The following is a 16,863-nucleotide window of genomic DNA, read 5'->3' as shown; positions in this document are numbered from 1 at the left end:
ATTTTGAAGCGTTTGCACCATCACTAATGTAGGAAGAGAGGTATAGCAAAGACATGAAAGGGGTAGCAAAAATAAATATGTGAAGAGGCAATAGTGACACCAATATAAGCCACCTATTTATAAAACTGACATGGAAGAAATACTAAAGGTTAACTTCTAAAATCTTAGCCGAAGACGAAAATACTCTCGTTGTCGGCAGGATTTGAACCTGCGCGGGGAGACCCCAATGGATTTCAAGTCCATCGCCTTAACCACTCGGCCACAACAACTTACTGCAAGCTTTGTGCAAATAATCTGTATGAAAGTTTTCAAGGTGTCCCACAGCAAATTCCTGATGTTCTGCAATGCACTTTTTAAAAACAATACAAAAAAGCAGGTACAAGGAGCTCAAATTAGATTAATGGCGCCTAAATAGAGCACGTAAAGGAACAGTTACACAGCTAAGAAAAGGGAAAGAAAGACTAGGGAAAAAACACAGAAAGAGCCTGTAGATAAAATTATCTTCCTGGGACAGCAGGTTAAGAGAAATTACACAGGGAGCAGTTAAGCTTGTAACACGGGAGAATAAAAAAGAAAATGCAGTTTTATGAAGTGTGTTAGCCTAATCCAGCAAGCACTTTTGTTCTATTTCTCTATTTGCTTCTTTCATTGGTAAAGTAAGTTTCAAGTACACATGCAGGTATGACTGAGAGAGCCAGGGTATAATATTTTGAAGCGTTTGCACCATCACTAATGTAGGAAGAGAGGTATAGCAAAGACATAAAAGGGGTAGCAAAAATAACTATGTGAAGAGGCAATAGTGACACCAATATAAGCCACCTATTAATAAAACTGACATGGAAGAAATACTAAAGGATAACTTCTATAATTGTAGCCGAAGACGAAAATACTCTCGTTGTCGGTAGGATTCGAACCTGCGCGGGGAGACCCCAATGGATTTCAAGTCCATCGCCTTAACCACTCGGCCACAACAACTTACTGCAAACTTTGTGCAAATAATCTGTATGAAAGTTTTCAAGGTGTCCCACAGCAAATTCCTGATGTTCTGCAATGCACTTTTTAAAAACAATACAAAAAAGCAGGTACAAGGAGCTCAAATGAGATTAATGGCGCCTCAATAGAGCACGTAAAGGAACAGTTACACAGCTAAGAAAAGGGAAAGAAAGACTAGGGAAAAAACACAGAAAGAGCCTGTAGATAAAATTATCTTCCTGGGACAGCAGGTTAAGAGAAATTACACAGGAAGCAGTTAAGCTTGTAACACGGGAGAATAAAAAAGAAAATGCAGTTTTATGAAGTGTGTTAGCCTAATCCAGCAAGCACTTTTGTTCTATTTCTCTATTTGCTTCTTTCATTGGTAAAGTAAGTTTCAAGTACACATGCAGGTATGACTGAGAGAGCCAGGGTATAATATTTTGAAGCGTTTGCACCATCACTAATGTAGGAAGAGAGGTATAGCAAAGACATGAAAGGGGTAGCAAAAATAAATATGTGAAGAGGCAATAGTGACACCAATATAAGCCACCTATTTATAAAACTGACATGGAAGAAATACTAAAGGATAACTTCTATAATTGTAGCCGAAGACGAAAATACTCTCGTTGTCGGCAGGATTCGAACCTGCGCGGGGAGACCCCAATGGATTTCGAGTCCATCGCCTTAACCACTCGGCCACAACAACTTACTGCAAACTTTGTGCAAATAATCTGTATGAAAGTTTTCAAGGTGTCCCACAGCAAATTCCTGATGTACTGCAATGCACTTTTTAAAAAAAATATACAAACAAGCAGGTACAAGGAGCTCAAATGAGATTAATGGCGCCTAAATAGAGCACGTAAAGGAACAGTTACACAGCTAAGAAAAGGGAAAGAAAGACTAGGGAAAAAACACAGAAAGAGCCTGTAGATAAAATTATCTTCCTGGGACAGCAGGTTAAGAGAAATCACACAGGGAGCAGTTAAGCTTGTAACACGGGAGAATAAAAAAGAAAATGCAGTTTTATGAAGTGTGTTAGCCTAATCCAGCAAGCACTTTTGTTCTATTTCTCTATTTGCTTCTTTCATTGGTAAAGTAAGTTTCAAGTACACATGCAGGTATGACTGAGAGAGCCAGGGTATAATATTTTGAAGCGTTTGCACCATCACTAATGTAGGAAGAGAGGTATAGCAAAGACATGAAAGGGGTAGCAAAAATAAATATGTGAAGAGGCAATAGTGACACCAATATAAGCCACCTATTTATAAAACTGACATGGAAGAAATACTAAAGGTTAACTTCTAAAATTGTAGCCGAAGACGAAAATACTCTCTTTGTCGGCAGGATTTGAACCTGCGCGGGGAGACCCCAATGGATTTCAAGTCCATCGCCTTAACCACTCGGCCACAACAACTTACTGCAAGCTTTGTGCAAATAATCTGTATGAAAGTTTTCAAGGTGTCCCACAGCAAATTCCTGATGTTCTGCAATGCACTTTTTAAAAACAATACAAAAAAGCAGGTACAAGGAGCTCAAATGAGATTAATGGCGCCTAAATAGAGCACGTAAAGGAACAGTTACACAGCTAAGAAAAGGGAAAGAAAGACTAGGGAAAAAACACAGAAAGAGCCTGTAGATAAAATTATCTTCCTGGGACAGCAGGTTAAGAGAAATTTCACAGGGAGCAGTTAAGCTTGTAACACGGGAGAATACAAAAGAAAATGCAGTTTTATGAAGTGTGTTAGCCTAATCCAGCAAGCACTTTTGTTCTATTTCTCTATTTGCTTCTTTCATTGGTAAAGTAAGTTTCAAGTACACATGCAGGTATGACTGAGAGAGCCAGGGTATAATATTTTGAAGCGTTTGCACCATCACTAATGTAGGAAGAGAGGTATAGCAAAGACATGAAAGGGGTAGCAAAAATAAATATGTGAAGAGGCAATAGTGACACCAATATAAGCCACCTATTTATAAAACTGACATGGAAGAAATACTAAAGGATAACTTCTATAATTGTAGCCGAAGACGAAAATACTCTCGTTGTCGGCAGGATTCGAACCTGCGCGGGGAGACCCCAATGGATTTCGAGTCCATTGCCTTAACCACTCGGCCACAACAACTTACTGCAATCTTTGTGCAAATAATCTGTATGAAAGTTTTCAAGGTGTCCCACAGCAAATTCCTGATGTACTGCAATGCACTTTTAAAAAAAATATACAAACAAGCAGGTACAAGGAGCTCAAATGAGATTAATGGCGCCTAAATAGAGCACGTAAAGGAACAGTTACACAGCTAAGAAAAGGGAAAGAAAGACTAGGGAAAAAACACAGAAAGAGCCTGTAGATAAAATTATCTTCCTGGGACAGCAGGTTAAGAGAAATCACACAGGGAGCAGTTAAGCTTGTAACACGGGAGAATAAAAAAGAAAATGCACTTTTATGAAGTGTGTTTGCCTAATCCAGCAAGCACTTTTGTTCTATTTCTCTATTTGCTTCTTTTATTGGTAAAGTAAGTTTCAAGTGCACATGCAGGTATGACTGAGAGCCAGGGTATAATATTTTGAAGCGTTTGCACCATCGCTAATGTAGGAAGAGAGGTATGGCAAAGACATGAAAGGGGTAGCAAAAAATAAATATGTGAAGAGGCAATAGTGACACCAATATAAGCCACCTATTTATAAAACTGACATGGAAGAAATACTAAAGGTTAACTTCTAAAATTGTAGCCGAAGACGAAAATACTCTCGTTGTCGGCAGGATTTGAACCTGCGCGGGGAGACCCCAATGGATTTCAAGTCCATCGCCTTAACCACTCGGCCACAACAACTTACTGCAAGCTTTGTGCAAATAATCTGTATGAAAGTTTTCAAGGTGTCCCACAGCAAATTCCTGATGTTCTGCAATGCACTTTTTAAAAACAATACAAACAAGCAGGTACAAGGAGCTCAAATGAGATTAATGGCGCCTAAATAGAGCACGTAAAGGAACAGTTACACAGCTAAGAAAAGGGAAAGAAAGACTAGGGAAAAAACACAGAAAGAGCCTGTAGATAAAATTATCTTCTTGGGGCAGCAATTTAAGAGAAATTACACAGGGAGCAGTTAAGCTTGTAACACGGGAGAATAAAAAAGAAAATGCAGTTTTATGAAGTGTGCTGGCCTAATCCAGCAAGCACTTTTGTTCTATTTCTCTATTTGCTTCTTTCATTGGTAAAGTAAGTTTCAAGTACACATGCAGGTATGACTGAAAGAGCCAGGGTGTAATATTTTGAAGCGTTTGCACCATCGCTAATGTAGGAAGAGAGGTATAGCAAAGACATGAAAGGGGTAGCAAAAATAAATATGTGAAGAGGCAATAATGACACCAATATAAGCCACCTATTTATAAAACTGACACGGAAGAAATACTAAAGGTTAACTTCTAAAATTGTATCAGAAGACGAAAATGCTCTCGTTGTCGGAAGGATTCGAACCTGCGCGGGGAGACCCCAATGGATTTCGAGTCCATCGCCTTAACCACTCGGCCACAACAACTTACTGCAAACTTTGTGCAAATAATCTGTATGAAAGTTTTCAAGGTGTCCCACAGCAAATTCCTGATGTACTGCAATGCACTTTTTAAAAAAATATACAAACAAGCAGGTACAAGGAGCTCAAATGAGATTAATGGCGCCTAAATAGAGCACATAAAGGAACAGTTACACAGCTAAGAAAAGGGAAAGAAAGACTAGGGAAAAAACACAGAAAGAGCCTGTAGATAAAATTATCTTCCTGGGACAGCAGGTTAAGAGAAATCACACAGGGAGCAGTTAAGCTTGTAACACGGGAGAATAAAAAAGAAAATGCAGTTTTATGAAGTGTGTTAGCCTAATCCAGCAAGCACTTTTGTTCTATTTCTCTATTTGCTTCTTTCATTGGTAAAGTAAGTTTCAAGTACACATGCAGGTATGACTGAGAGAGCCAGGGTATAATATTTTGAAGCGTTTGTACCATCACTAATGTAGGAAGAGAGGTATAGCAAAGACATGAAAGGGGTAGCAAAAATAAATATGTGAAGAGGCAATAGTGACACCAATATAAGCCACCTATTTATAAAACTGACATGGAAGAAATACTAAAGGTTAACTTCTAAAATCTTAGCCGAAGACGAAAATACTCTCGTTGTCGGCAGGATTTGAACCTGCGCGGGGAGACCCCAATGGATTTCAAGTCCATCGCCTTAACCACTCGGCCACAACAACTTACTGCAAGCTTTGTGCAAATAATCTGTATGAAAGTTTTCAAGGTGTCCCACAGCAAATTCCTGATGTTCTGCAATGCACTTTTTAAAAACAATACAAAAAAGCAGGTACAAGGAGCTCAAATGAGATTAATGGCACCTAAATAGAGCACGTAAAGGAACAGTTACACAGCTAAGAAAAGGGAAAGAAAGACTAGGGAAAAAACACAGAAAGAGCCTGTAGATAAAATTATCTTCCTGGGACAGCAGGTTAAGAGAAATTACACAGGGAGCAGTTAAGCTTGTAACACGGGAGAATAAAAAAGAAAATGCAGTTTTATGAAGTGTGTTAGCCTAATCCAGCAAGCACTTTTGTTCTATTTCTCTATTTGCTTCTTTCATTGGTAAAGTAAGTTTCAAGTACACATGCAGGTATGACTGAGAGAGCCAGGGTATAATATTTTGAAGCGTTTGCACCATCACTAATGTAGGAAGAGAGGTATAGCAAAGACATGAAAGGGGTAGCAAAAATAACTATGTGAAGAGGCAATAGTGACACCAATATAAGCCACCTATTTATAAAACTGACATGGAAGAAATACTAAAGGATAACTTCTATAATTGTAGCCGAAGACGAAAATACTCTCGTTGTCGGCAGGATTCAAACCTGCGCGGGGAGACCCCAATGGATTTCGAGTCCATCGCCTTAACCACTCGGCCACAACAACTTACTGCAAGCTTTGTGCAAATAATCTGTATGAAAGTTTTCAAGGTGTCCCACAGCAAATTCCTGATGTTCTGCAATGCACTTTTTAAAAACAATACAAAAAAGCAGGTACAAGGAGCTCAAATGAGATTAATGGCGCCTAAATAGAGCACGTAAAGGAACAGTTACACAGCTAAGAAAAGGGAAAGAAAGACTAGGGAAAAAACACAGAAAGAGCCTGTAGATAAAATTATCTTCCTGGGACAGCAGGTTAAGAGAAATTACACAGGAAGCAGTTAAGCTTGTAACACGGGAGAATAAAAAAGAAAATGCAGTTTTATGAAGTGTGTTAGCCTAATCCAGCAAGCACTTTTGTTCTATTTCTCTATTTGCTTCTTTCATTGGTAAAGTAAGTTTCAAGTACACATGCAGTTATGACTGAGAGAGCCAGGGTATAATATTTTGAAGCGTTTGCACCATCACTAATGTAGGAAGAGAGGTATAGCAAAGACATGAAAGGGGTAGCAAAAATAAATATGTGAAGAGGCAATAGTGACACCAATATAAGCCACCTATTTATAAAACTGACATGGAAGAAATACTAAAGGATAACTTCTATAATTGTAGCCGAAGACGAAAATACTCTCGTTGTCGGCAGGATTCGAACCTGCGCGGGGAGACCCCAATGGATTTCGAGTCCATCGCCTTAACCACTCGGCCACAACAACTTACTGCAAACTTTGTGCAAATAATCTGTATGAAAGTTTTCAAGGTGTCCCACAGCAAATTCCTGATGTACTGCAATGCACTTTTTAAAAAAATATACAAACAAGCAGGTACAAGGAGCTCAAATGAGATTAATGGCGCCTAAATAGAGCACGTAAAGGAACAGTTACACAGCTAAGAAAAGGGAAAGAAAGACTAGGGAAAAAACACAGAAAGAGCCTGTAGATAAAATTATCTTCCTGGGACAGCAGGTTAAGAGAAATCACACAGGGAGCAGTTAAGCTTGTAACACGGGAGAATAAAAAAGAAAATGCAGTTTTATGAAGTGTGTTAGCCTAATCCAGCAAGCACTTTTGTTCTATTTCTCTATTTGCTTCTTTCATTGGTAAAGTAAGTTTCAAGTACACATGCAGGTATGACTGAAAGAGCCAGGGTGTAATATTTTGAAGCGTTTGCACCATCGCTAATGTAGGAAGAGAGGTATAGCAAAGACATGAAAGGGGTAGCAAAAATAAATATGTGAAGAGGCAATAATGACACCAATATAAGCCACCTATTTATAAAACTGACATGGAAGAAATACTAAAGGTTAACTTCTAAAATTGTAGCCGAAGACGAAAATACTCTCGTTGTCGGCAGGATTTGAACCTGCGCAGGGAGACCCCAATGGATTTCAAGTCCATCGCCTTAACCACTCGGCCACAACAACTTACTGCAAGCTTTGTGCAAATAATCTGTATGAAAGTTTTCAAGGTGTCCCACAGCAAATTCCTGATGTTCTGCAATGCACTTTTTAAAAACAATACAAACAAGCAGGTACAAGGAGCTCAAATGAGATTAATGGCGCCTAAATAGAGCACGTAAAGGAACAGTTACACAGCTAAGAAAAGGGAAAGAAAGACTAGGGAAAAAACACAGAAAGAGCCTGTAGATAAAATTATCTTCTTGGGACAGCAATTTAAGAGAAATTACACAGGGAGCAGTTAAGCTTGTAACACGGGAGAATAAAAAAGAAAATGCAGTTTTATGAAGTGTGCTGGCCTAATCCAGCAAGCACTTTTGTTCTATTTCTCTATTTGCTTCTTTCATTGGTAAAGTAAGTTTCAAGTACACATGCAGGTATGACTGAAAGAGCCAGGGTGTAATATTTTGAAGCGTTTGCACCATCGCTAATGTAGGAAGAGAGGTATAGCAAAGACATGAAAGGGGTAGCAAAAATAAATATGTGAAGAGGCAATAATGACACCAATATAAGCCACCTATTTATAAAACTGACACGGAAGAAATACTAAAGGTTAACTTCTAAAATTGTATCAGAAGACGAAAATGCTCTCGTTGTCGGAAGGATTCGAACCTGCGCGGGGAGACCCCAATGGATTTCGAGTCCATCGCCTTAACCACTCGGCCACAACAACTTACTGCAAACTTTGTGCAAATAATCTGTATGAAAGTTTTCAAGGTGTCCCACAGCAAATTCCTGATGTACTGCAATGCACTTTTTAAAAAAATATACAAACAAGCAGGTACAAGGAGCTCAAATGAGATTAATGGCGCCTAAATAGAGCACATAAAGGAACAGTTACACAGCTAAGAAAAGGGAAAGAAAGACTAGGGAAAAACACAGAAAGAGCCTGTAGATAAAATTATCTTCCTGGGACAGCAGGTTAAGAGAAATCACACAGGGAGCAGTTAAGCTTGTAACACGGGAGAATAAAAAAGAAAATGCAGTTTTATGAAGTGTGTTAGCCTAATCCAGCAAGCACTTTTGTTCTATTTCTCTATTTGCTTCTTTCATTGGTAAAGTAAGTTTCAAGTACACATGCAGGTATGACTGAGAGAGCCAGGGTATAATATTTTGAAGCGTTTGTACCATCACTAATGTAGGAAGAGAGGTATAGCAAAGACATGAAAGGGGTAGCAAAAATAAATATGTGAAGAGGCAATAGTGACACCAATATAAGCCACCTATTTATAAAACTGACATGGAAGAAATACTAAAGGTTAACTTCTAAAATCTTAGCCGAAGACGAAAATACTCTCGTTGTCGGCAGGATTTGAACCTGCGCGGGGAGACCCCAATGGATTTCAAGTCCATCGCCTTAACCACTCGGCCACAACAACTTACTGCAAGCTTTGTGCAAATAATCTGTATGAAAGTTTTCAAGGTGTCCCACAGCAAATTCCTGATGTTCTGCAATGCACTTTTTAAAAACAATACAAAAAAGCAGGTACAAGGAGCTCAAATGAGATTAATGGCGCCTAAATAGAGCACGTAAAGGAACAGTTACACAGCTAAGAAAAGGGAAAGAAAGACTAGGGAAAAAACACAGAAAGAGCCTGTAGATAAAATTATCTTCCTGGGACAGCAGGTTAAGAGAAATTACACAGGGAGCAGTTAAGCTTGTAACACGGGAGAATAAAAAAGAAAATGCAGTTTTATGAAGTGTGTTAGCCTAATCCAGCAAGCACTTTTGTTCTATTTCTCTATTTGCTTCTTTCATTGGTAAAGTAAGTTTCAAGTACACATGCAGGTATGACTGAGAGAGCCAGGGTATAATATTTTGAAGCGTTTGCACCATCACTAATGTAGGAAGAGAGGTATAGCAAAGACATGAAAGGGGTAGCAAAAATAACTATGTGAAGAGGCAATAGTGACACCAATATAAGCCACCTATTTATAAAACTGACATGGAAGAAATACTAAAGGATAACTTCTATAATTGTAGCCGAAGACGAAAATACTCTCGTTGTCGGCAGGATTCAAACCTGCGCGGGGAGACCCCAATGGATTTCGAGTCCATCGCCTTAACCACTCGGCCACAACAACTTACTGCAAGCTTTGTGCAAATAATCTGTATGAAAGTTTTCAAGGTGTCCCACAGCAAATTCCTGATGTTCTGCAATGCACTTTTTAAAAACAATACAAAAAAGCAGGTACAAGGAGCTCAAATGAGATTAATGGCGCCTAAATAGAGCACGTAAAGGAACAGTTACACAGCTAAGAAAAGGGAAAGAAAGACTAGGGAAAAAACACAGAAAGAGCCTGTAGATAAAATTATCTTCCTGGGACAGCAGGTTAAGAGAAATTACACAGGAAGCAGTTAAGCTTGTAACACGGGAGAATAAAAAAGAAAATGCAGTTTTATGAAGTGTGTTAGCCTAATCCAGCAAGCACTTTTGTTCTATTTCTCTATTTGCTTCTTTCATTGGTAAAGTAAGTTTCAAGTACACATGCAGTTATGACTGAGAGAGCCAGGGTATAATATTTTGAAGCGTTTGCACCATCACTAATGTAGGAAGAGAGGTATAGCAAAGACATGAAAGGGGTAGCAAAAATAAATATGTGAAGAGGCAATAGTGACACCAATATAAGCCACCTATTTATAAAACTGACATGGAAGAAATACTAAAGGATAACTTCTATAATTGTAGCCGAAGACGAAAATACTCTCGTTGTCGGCAGGATTCGAACCTGCGCGGGGAGACCCCAATGGATTTCGAGTCCATCGCCTTAACCACTCGGCCACAACAACTTACTGCAAACTTTGTGCAAATAATCTGTATGAAAGTTTTCAAGGTGTCCCACAGCAAATTCCTGATGTACTGCAATGCACTTTTTAAAAAAATATACAAACAAGCAGGTACAAGGAGCTCAAATGAGATTAATGGCGCCTAAATAGAGCACGTAAAGGAACAGTTACACAGCTAAGAAAAGGGAAAGAAAGACTAGGGAAAAAACACAGAAAGAGCCTGTAGATAAAATTATCTTCCTGGGACAGCAGGTTAAGAGAAATCACACAGGGAGCAGTTAAGCTTGTAACACGGGAGAATAAAAAAGAAAATGCAGTTTTATGAAGTGTGTTAGCCTAATCCAGCAAGCACTTTTGTTCTATTTCTCTATTTGCTTCTTTCATTGGTAAAGTAAGTTTCAAGTACACATGCAGGTATGACTGAGAGAGCCAGGGTATAATATTTTGAAGCGTTTGCACCATCACTAATGTAGGAAGAGAAGTATAGCAAAGACATGAAAGGGGTAGCAAAAATAAATATGTGAAGAGGCAATAGTGACACCAATATAAGCCACCTATTTATAAAACTGACATGGAAGAAATACTAAAGGTTAACTTCTAAAATTGTAGCCGAAGACGAAAATACTCTCGTTGTCGGCAGGATTTGAACCTGCGCGGGGAGACCCCAATGGATTTCAAGTCCATCGCCTTAACCACTCGGCCACAACAACTTACTGCAAGCTTTGTGCAAATAATCTGTATGAAAGTTTTCAAGGTGTCCCACAGCAAATTCCTGATGTTCTGCAATGCACTTTTTAAAAACAATACAAAAAAGCAGGTACAAGGAGCTCAAATGAGATTAATGGCGCCTAAATAGAGCACGTAAAGGAACAGTTACACAGCTAAGAAAAGGGAAAGAAAGACTAGGGAAAAAACACAGAAAGAGTCTGTAGATAAAATTATCTTCATGGGACAGCAGGTTAAGAGAAATTACACAGGGAGCAGTTAAGCTTGTAACACGGGAGAATACAAAAGAAAATGCAGTTTTATGAAGTGTGTTAGCCTAATCCAGCAAGCACTTTTGTTCTATTTCTCTGTTTGCTTCTTTCATTGGTAAAGTAAGTTTCAAGTACACATGCAGGTATGACTGAGGGAGCCAGGGTATAATATTTTGAAGCGTTTGCACCATCACTAATGTAGGAAGAGAGGTATAGCAAAGACATGAAAGGGGTAGCAAAAATAAATATGTGAAGAGGCAATAGTGACACCAATATAAGCCACCTATTTATAAAACTGACATGGAAGAAATACTAAAGGATAACTTCTATAATTGTAGCCGAAGACGAAAATACTCTCGTTGTCGGCAGGATTCGAACCTGCGCGGGGAGACCGCAATGGATTTCGAGTCCATCGCCTTAACCACTCGGCCACAACAACTTACTGCAAACTTTGTGCAAATAATCTGTATGAAAGTTTTCAAGGTGTCCCACAGCAAATTCCTGATGTACTGCAATGCACTTTTTAAAAAAGATATACAAACAAGCAGGTACAAGGAGCTCAAATGAGATTAATGGCGCCTAAATAGAGCACGTAAAGGAACAGTTACACAGCTAAGAAAAGGGAAAGAAAGACTAGGGAAAAAACACAGAAAGAGCCTGTAGATAAAATTATCTTCCTGGGACAGCAGGTTAAGAGAAATCACACAGGGAGCAGTTAAGCTTGTAACACGGGAGAATAAAAAAGAAAATGCACTTTTATGAAGTGTGTTTGCCTAATCCAGCAAGCACTTTTGTTCTATTTCTCTATTTGCTTCTTTTATTGGTAAAGTAAGTTTCAAGTGCACATGCAGGTATGACTGAGAGCCAGGGTATAATATTTTGAAGCGTTTGCACCATCGCTAATGTAGGAAGAGAGGTATGGCAAAGACATGAAAGGGGTAGCAAAAAATAAATATGTGAAGAGGCAATAGTGACACCAATATAAGCCACCTATTTATAAAACTGACATGGAAGAAATACTAAAGGTTAACTTCTAAAATTGTAGCCGAAGACGAAAATACTCTCGTTGTCGGCAGGATATGAACCTGCGCGGGGAGACCCCAATGGATTTCAAGTCCATCGCCTTAACCACTCGGCCACAAGAACTTACTGCAAGCTTTGTGCAAATAATCTGTATGAAAGTTTTCAAGGTGTCCCACAGCAAATTCCTGATGTTCTGCAATGCACTTTTTAAAAACAATACAAAAAAGCAGGTACAAGGAGCTCAAATGAGATTAATGGCGCCTAAATAGAGCACGTAAAGGAACAGTTACACAGCTAAGAAAAGGGAAAGAAAGACTAGGGAAAAAACACAGAAAGAGTCTGTAGATAAAATTATCTTCCTGGGACAGCAGGTTAAGAGAAATCACACAGGGAGCAGTTAAGCTTGTAACACGGGAGAATAAAAAAGAAAATGCAGTTTTATGAAGTGTGTTAGCCTAATCCAGCAAGCACTTTTGTTCTATTTCTCTATTTGCTTCTTTCATTGGTAAAGTAAGTTTCAAGTACACATGCAGGTATGACTGAGGGAGCCAGGGTATAATATTTTGAAGCGTTTGCACCATCACTAATGTAGGAAGAGAGGTATAGCAAAGACATGAAAGGGGTAGCAAAAATAAATATGTGAAGAGGCAATAGTGACACCAATATAAGCCACCTATTTATAAAACTGACATGGAAGAAATACTAAAGGATAACTTCTATAATTGTAGCCGAAGACGAAAATACTCTCGTTGTCGGCAGGATTCGAACCTGCGCGGGGAGACCCCAATGAATTTCGAGTCCATCGCCTTAACCACTCGGCCACAACAACTTACTGCAAACTTTGTGCAAATAATCTGTATGAAAGTTTTCAAGGTGTCCCACAGCAAATTCCTGATGTACTGCAATGCACTTTTTAAAAAAATATACAAACAAGCAGGTACAAGGAGCTCAAATGAGATTAATGGCGCCTAAATAGAGCACGTAAAGGAACAGTTACACAGCTAAGAAAAGGGAAAGAAAGACTAGGGAAAAAACACAGAAAGAGCCTGTAGATAAAATTATCTTCCTGGGACAGCAGGTTAAGAGAAATCACACAGGGAGCAGTTAAGCTTGTAACACGGGAGAATAAAAAAGAAAATGCACTTTTATGAAGTGTGTTTGCCTAATCCAGCAAGCACTTTTGTTCTATTTCTCTATTTGCTTCTTTTATTGGTAAAGTAAGTTTCAAGTGCACATGCAGGTATGACTGAGAGCCAGGGTATAATATTTTGAAGCGTTTGCACCATCGCTAATGTAGGAAGAGAGGTATGGCAAAGACATGAAAGGGGTAGCAAAAACATAAATATGTGAAGAGGCAATAGTGACACCAATATAAGCCACCTATTTATAAAACTGACATGGAAGAAATACTAAAGGTTAACTTCTAAAATTGTAGCCGAAGACGAAAATACTCTCGTTGTCGGCAGGATATGAACCTGCGCGGGGAGACCCCAATGGATTTCAAGTCCATCGCCTTAACCACTCGGCCACAACAACTTACTGCAAGCTTTGTGCAAATAATCTGTATGAAAGTTTTCAAGGTGTCCCACAGCAAATTCCTGATGTTCTGCAATGCACTTTTTAAAAACAATACAAAAAAGCAGGTACAAGGAGCTCAAATGAGATTAATGGCGCCTAAATAGAGCACGTAAAGGAACAGTTACACAGCTAAGAAAAGGGAAAGAAAGACTAGGGAAAAAACACAGAAAGAGTCTGTAGATAAAATTATCTTCCTGGGACAGCAGGTTAAGAGAAATCACACAGGGAGCAGTTAAGCTTGTAACACGGGAGAATAAAAAAGAAAATGCAGTTTTATGAAGTGTGTTAGCCTAATCCAGCAAGCACTTTTGTTCTATTTCTCTATTTGCTTCTTTCATTGGTAAAGTAAGTTTCAAGTACACATGCAGGTATGACTGAGAGAGCCAGGGTATAATATTTTGAAGCGTTTGCACCATCACTAATGTAGGAAGAGAGGTATAGCAAAGACATGAAAGGGGTAGCAAAAATAAATATGTGAAGAGGCAATAGTGACACCAATATAAGCCACCTATTTATAAAACTGACATGGAAGAAATACTAAAGGATAACTTCTATAATTGTAGCCGAAGACGAAAATACTCTCGTTGTCGGCAGGATTCGAACCTGCGCGGGGAGACCCCAATGGATTTCGAGTCCATCGCCTTAACCACTCGGCCACAACAACTTACTGCAGACTTTGTGCAAATAATCTGTATGAAAGTTTTCAAGGTGTCCCACAGCAAATTCCTGATGTACTGCAATGCACTTTTTAAAAAAATATACAAACAAGCAGGTACAAGGAGCTCAAATGAGATTAATGGCGCCTAAATAGAGCACGTAAAGGAACAGTTACACAGCTAAGAAAAGGGAAAGAAAGACTAGGGAAAAAACACAGAAAGAGCCTGTAGATAAAATTATCTTCCTGGGACAGCAGGTTAAGAGAAATCACACAGGGAGCAGTTAAGCTTGTAACACGGGAGAATAAAAAAGAAAATGCACTTTTATGAAGTGTGTTTGCCTAATCCAGCAAGCACTTTTGTTATATTTCTCTATTTGCTTCTTTTATTGGTAAAGTAAGTTTCAAGTGCACATGCAGGTATGACTGAGAGCCAGGGTATAATATTTTGAAGCGTTTGCACCATCGCTAATGTAGGAAGAGAGGTATGGCAAAGACATGAAAGGGGTAGCAAAAAATAAATATGTGAAGAGGCAATGGTGACACCAATATAAGCCACCTATTTATAAAACTGACATGGAAGAAATACTAAAGGTTAACTTCTAAAATTGTAGCCGAAGAAGAAAATACTCTCGTTGTCGGCAGGATTTGAACCTGCGCGGGGAGACCCCAATGGATTTCAAGTCCATCGCCTTAACCACTCGGCCACAACAATTTACTGCAAGCTTTGTGCAAATAATCTGTATGAAAGTTTTCAAGGTGTCCCACAGCAAATTCCTGATGTTCTGCAATGCACTTTTTAAAAACAATACAAACAAGCAGGTACAAGGAGCTCAAATGAGATTAATGGCGCCTAAATAGAGCACGTAAAGGAACAGTTACACAGCTAAGAAAAGGGAAAGAAAGACTAGGGAAAAAACACAGAAAGAGCCTGTAGATAAAATTATCTTCCTGGGACAGCAGGTTAAGAGAAATTACACAGGGAGCAGTTAAGCTTGTAACACGGGAGAATAAAAAAGAAAATGCAGTTTTATGAAGTGTGCTGGCCTAATCCAGCAAGCACTTTTGTTCTATTTCTCTATTTGCTTCTTTCATTGGTAAAGTAAGTTTCAAGTACACATGCAGGTATGACTGAGAGAGCCAGGGTGTAATATTTTGAAGCGTTTGCACCATCGCTAATGTAGGAAGAGAGGTATAGCAAAGACATGAAAGGGGTAGCAAAAATAAATATGTGAAGAGGCAATAATGACACCAATATAAGCCACCTATTTATAAAACTGACACGGAAGAAATACTAAAGGTTAACTTCTAAAATTGTATCAGAAGACGAAAATGCTCTCGTTGTCGGAAGGATTCGAACCTGCGCGGGGAGACCCCAATGGATTTCGAGTCCATCCCCTTAACCACTCGGCCACAACAACTTACTGTTAGCTTTGTGCAAATAATCTGTATGAAAGTTTTCAAGGTGTCCCACAGCAAATTCCTGATGTTCTGCAATGCACTTTTTAAAAACAATACAAACAAGCAGGTACAAGGAGCTCAAATTAGATTAATGGTGCCTAAATAGAGCACGTAAAGGAACAGTTACACAGCTAAGAAAAGGGAAAGAAATCCTAGGGAAAAAACACAGAAAGAGCCTGTAGATAAAATAATCTTCCTGGGACAGCAGGTTAAGAGAAATTATACAGGGAGCAGTTAGGCTTGTAACACGGGAGAATAAAAAAGAAAATGCCCTTTTATGAAGTGTGTTTGCCTAATCCAGCAAGCACTTTATTTCTATTTCTCTATTTGCTTCTTTTATTGGTAAAGTAAGTTTCAAGTGCACATGCAGGTATGACTGAGAGCCAGGGTATAATATTTTGAAGCGTTTGCACCATCGCTAATGTAGGAAGAGAGGTATGGCAAAGACATGAAAGGGGTAGCAAAAATAAATATGTGAAGAGGCAATAGTGACACCAATATAAGCCACCTATTTAAAAAACTTACATGGAAGAAATACTAAAGGTTAACTTCTAAAATTGTAGCCGAAGACGAAAATACTCTCGTTGTCGGCAGGATTTGAACCTGCGCGGGGAGACCCCAATGGATTTCGAGTCCATCGCCTTAACCACTCGGCCACAACAACTTACTGCAAGCTTTGTGCAAATAATCTGTATGAAAGTTTTCAAGGTGTCCCACAGCAAATTCCTGATGTACTGCAATGCACTTTTTAAAAACAATACAAAAAAGCAGGTACAAGGAGCTCAAATGAGATTAATAGCGCCTAAATAGAGCACGTAAAGGAACAGTTACACAGCTAAGAAAAGGGAAAGAAAGACTAGGGAAAAAACACAGAAAGAGCCTGTAGATAAAATTATCTTCCTGGGACAGCTGTTTAAGAGAAATCACACAGGGAGCAGTTAAGCTTGTAACACGGGAGAATAAAAAAGAAAATGCACTTTTATGAAGTGTGTTTGCCTAATCCAGCAAGCACTTT

The 16,863-nt window shown here is 38.9% G+C and overlaps 24 non-coding genes across 24 annotated transcripts; all 24 read right to left on the bottom strand.

The window, feature by feature from the left end:
• Positions 1-187: 187 nt before the first annotated feature.
• TRNAS-UGA (transfer RNA serine (anticodon UGA)) lies at positions 188-269 on the bottom strand. The gene has a single exon. It is a non-coding gene; the product is annotated as a tRNA-Ser (tRNA).
• Positions 270-893: 624 nt separating this feature from the next.
• TRNAS-UGA (transfer RNA serine (anticodon UGA)) lies at positions 894-975 on the bottom strand. Its single transcript has one exon. It is a non-coding gene; the product is annotated as a tRNA-Ser (tRNA).
• Positions 976-1,599: 624 nt separating this feature from the next.
• Positions 1,600-1,681, bottom strand: TRNAS-CGA (transfer RNA serine (anticodon CGA)). The gene has a single exon. It is a non-coding gene; the product is annotated as a tRNA-Ser (tRNA).
• Positions 1,682-2,307: 626 nt separating this feature from the next.
• Positions 2,308-2,389, bottom strand: TRNAS-UGA (transfer RNA serine (anticodon UGA)). Its single transcript has one exon. It is a non-coding gene; the product is annotated as a tRNA-Ser (tRNA).
• A 624-nt stretch (positions 2,390-3,013) lies between these two features.
• On the bottom strand, positions 3,014-3,095 carry TRNAS-CGA (transfer RNA serine (anticodon CGA)). The gene has a single exon. It is a non-coding gene; the product is annotated as a tRNA-Ser (tRNA).
• Positions 3,096-3,719: 624 nt separating this feature from the next.
• On the bottom strand, positions 3,720-3,801 carry TRNAS-UGA (transfer RNA serine (anticodon UGA)). Its single transcript has one exon. It is a non-coding gene; the product is annotated as a tRNA-Ser (tRNA).
• A 624-nt stretch (positions 3,802-4,425) lies between these two features.
• TRNAS-CGA (transfer RNA serine (anticodon CGA)) lies at positions 4,426-4,507 on the bottom strand. Its single transcript has one exon. It is a non-coding gene; the product is annotated as a tRNA-Ser (tRNA).
• Positions 4,508-5,132: 625 nt separating this feature from the next.
• On the bottom strand, positions 5,133-5,214 carry TRNAS-UGA (transfer RNA serine (anticodon UGA)). Its single transcript has one exon. It is a non-coding gene; the product is annotated as a tRNA-Ser (tRNA).
• Positions 5,215-5,838: 624 nt separating this feature from the next.
• On the bottom strand, positions 5,839-5,920 carry TRNAS-CGA (transfer RNA serine (anticodon CGA)). Its single transcript has one exon. It is a non-coding gene; the product is annotated as a tRNA-Ser (tRNA).
• A 624-nt stretch (positions 5,921-6,544) lies between these two features.
• TRNAS-CGA (transfer RNA serine (anticodon CGA)) lies at positions 6,545-6,626 on the bottom strand. Its single transcript has one exon. It is a non-coding gene; the product is annotated as a tRNA-Ser (tRNA).
• Positions 6,627-7,251: 625 nt separating this feature from the next.
• Positions 7,252-7,333, bottom strand: TRNAS-UGA (transfer RNA serine (anticodon UGA)). Its single transcript has one exon. It is a non-coding gene; the product is annotated as a tRNA-Ser (tRNA).
• Positions 7,334-7,957: 624 nt separating this feature from the next.
• TRNAS-CGA (transfer RNA serine (anticodon CGA)) lies at positions 7,958-8,039 on the bottom strand. Its single transcript has one exon. It is a non-coding gene; the product is annotated as a tRNA-Ser (tRNA).
• A 624-nt stretch (positions 8,040-8,663) lies between these two features.
• Positions 8,664-8,745, bottom strand: TRNAS-UGA (transfer RNA serine (anticodon UGA)). Its single transcript has one exon. It is a non-coding gene; the product is annotated as a tRNA-Ser (tRNA).
• A 624-nt stretch (positions 8,746-9,369) lies between these two features.
• TRNAS-CGA (transfer RNA serine (anticodon CGA)) lies at positions 9,370-9,451 on the bottom strand. The gene has a single exon. It is a non-coding gene; the product is annotated as a tRNA-Ser (tRNA).
• A 624-nt stretch (positions 9,452-10,075) lies between these two features.
• Positions 10,076-10,157, bottom strand: TRNAS-CGA (transfer RNA serine (anticodon CGA)). Its single transcript has one exon. It is a non-coding gene; the product is annotated as a tRNA-Ser (tRNA).
• Positions 10,158-10,782: 625 nt separating this feature from the next.
• Positions 10,783-10,864, bottom strand: TRNAS-UGA (transfer RNA serine (anticodon UGA)). The gene has a single exon. It is a non-coding gene; the product is annotated as a tRNA-Ser (tRNA).
• Positions 10,865-11,488: 624 nt separating this feature from the next.
• On the bottom strand, positions 11,489-11,570 carry TRNAS-CGA (transfer RNA serine (anticodon CGA)). Its single transcript has one exon. It is a non-coding gene; the product is annotated as a tRNA-Ser (tRNA).
• A 625-nt stretch (positions 11,571-12,195) lies between these two features.
• TRNAS-UGA (transfer RNA serine (anticodon UGA)) lies at positions 12,196-12,277 on the bottom strand. Its single transcript has one exon. It is a non-coding gene; the product is annotated as a tRNA-Ser (tRNA).
• A 624-nt stretch (positions 12,278-12,901) lies between these two features.
• TRNAS-CGA (transfer RNA serine (anticodon CGA)) lies at positions 12,902-12,983 on the bottom strand. Its single transcript has one exon. It is a non-coding gene; the product is annotated as a tRNA-Ser (tRNA).
• A 625-nt stretch (positions 12,984-13,608) lies between these two features.
• On the bottom strand, positions 13,609-13,690 carry TRNAS-UGA (transfer RNA serine (anticodon UGA)). Its single transcript has one exon. It is a non-coding gene; the product is annotated as a tRNA-Ser (tRNA).
• A 624-nt stretch (positions 13,691-14,314) lies between these two features.
• TRNAS-CGA (transfer RNA serine (anticodon CGA)) lies at positions 14,315-14,396 on the bottom strand. Its single transcript has one exon. It is a non-coding gene; the product is annotated as a tRNA-Ser (tRNA).
• A 624-nt stretch (positions 14,397-15,020) lies between these two features.
• Positions 15,021-15,102, bottom strand: TRNAS-UGA (transfer RNA serine (anticodon UGA)). Its single transcript has one exon. It is a non-coding gene; the product is annotated as a tRNA-Ser (tRNA).
• A 624-nt stretch (positions 15,103-15,726) lies between these two features.
• Positions 15,727-15,808, bottom strand: TRNAS-CGA (transfer RNA serine (anticodon CGA)). The gene has a single exon. It is a non-coding gene; the product is annotated as a tRNA-Ser (tRNA).
• Positions 15,809-16,430: 622 nt separating this feature from the next.
• On the bottom strand, positions 16,431-16,512 carry TRNAS-CGA (transfer RNA serine (anticodon CGA)). The gene has a single exon. It is a non-coding gene; the product is annotated as a tRNA-Ser (tRNA).
• Positions 16,513-16,863: the final 351 nt, after the last annotated feature.

Source organism: Lissotriton helveticus, chromosome 12 (assembly GCF_964261635.1).
Source record: "Lissotriton helveticus chromosome 12, aLisHel1.1, whole genome shotgun sequence".
Lineage (NCBI taxonomy): Eukaryota > Metazoa > Chordata > Amphibia > Caudata > Salamandridae > Lissotriton > Lissotriton helveticus.
The sequence above is the reverse complement of the archived record's forward strand: the minus strand, read 5'-3'. Positions and strand labels throughout refer to the sequence as shown.